The sequence below is a fragment of the Halyomorpha halys genome, unplaced genomic scaffold, assembly GCF_000696795.3.
Source record: "Halyomorpha halys isolate HHAL.00 unplaced genomic scaffold, Hhal_1.1 Scaffold846.1, whole genome shotgun sequence".
Classification (NCBI taxonomy): Eukaryota; Metazoa; Arthropoda; class Insecta; order Hemiptera; family Pentatomidae; genus Halyomorpha; species Halyomorpha halys.
In genome coordinates, this window is record NW_027115770.1 from 68,409 (window position 1) to 69,924 (window position 1,516).

Consider the following 1,516-nt stretch of genomic DNA (forward strand, 5'->3'; position numbering starts at 1 on the left):
TTATGTATAAATATAAAATATACTTTAAACAAGTTTTAATAATGAGAGATGATAATAAGATAATTTCCAACAAACAGGTGGTAGTTTCCATTTTTCAAAGTTTTAGAAAACTTTCTATAATGTCATAAAATTTTGAAATTTTAAGTTATAAGAAAATATAATTTTGGATCAAGTTTCTTAACTGTTAATAGATATCATTAGTATAGCATTTTGATACAAAAATATAACTTACAGACAGTTCCAAAAATGAATAACATGAAAATTAGTGATCAGAGCAACCAATTTCTGATACCAGTAGTAAGAATTATATCTTTACAGTTAATAATAAATGTAACTTCAAACCGAGAGCTATCTTCTTTAACAGAAAATCCTTCGATTGCATTAAAGGGAAATGAAAAAAAAATAATGTACACATCAATGTTATTAGAATATAAAGTAACAGTTCAAAATCAATACCTAACAATCAAATTAATAGGACCTATAAAATTGATTAGAATAGAAGATAGTTTGAACAGCCAGTCAAGAAAGGTACATAATAGTACCTTAAAACAATAACTTATCAGGGCTAAATGAGAACAAGATACAAATTCACCTAGACCATTTTCCTACCATCAATTATATACAATTAACCAATAATCTTCTAAGATTAATTAAATTTGTTTCATGAAAAATTTTAAAACTATTTTTGTTATAAAATAATCTACAACGCTTGAAGGGTCAGGGGTGAAGTACTTTGTAAGGAAGTACTGTTGCTAGACCAACGGTTGTGCAAGGAGGTGATTTGGTCAGAATCACGCTCGACCTCTAGTTTTTTCCCCGATTAAGGTTACGCACATTGTGAGGCTGGGTGGTATCCAGGAGAGCTCCAGAATACCACAGGGTTAATTCACAGCTACAATAACACAATAAATAATTAGCTGTTACAGCCGGATTCTAACCTGAGTACTTAGAATTAGTAGCACAGTGTCTTACCACAGAGCCACCCCGCTCCCTGTATTTTTGTTATACTGTTTACAATTTAAAAAAAAATTAAAAATCTAAATAAAAAAAAATAATATTTTTGAATAATTTCTAACAAATATTTCTAGTAGGAATATTTATTATTCCTGAACGAGTCGTTATTGTATGCATAAAAATAGTTTAGACAGAAGCAATTAAAAATTAATTTTTTTTTTTACATTTCACTTTTTTTTCTACTGAAAGACAAGTCCGCTTAAATAATTAATGATAAATTAATAAAACAACAGAAAATTGAAGGTATAAAATATTTCTTTAAGAAAACGTGAAAGTTACATTACAAGAGAGATTTATATAAGAGAGACCATAACAGTCTTCAACAGGCTACCAGTTTCAAAATGGGTTAGTGGTGTTATACAAGATGGCAAAGGTTAGAGCACTAGGATCCCAATATTATTTACATATATTGTATCAAAACAAAGGAAACTTTTTGTATTTTCGTTTTAATTAAATGTTCGTAAAACTTTCGAAAACTTTTTTGAAGATACTGCCTTCTTTA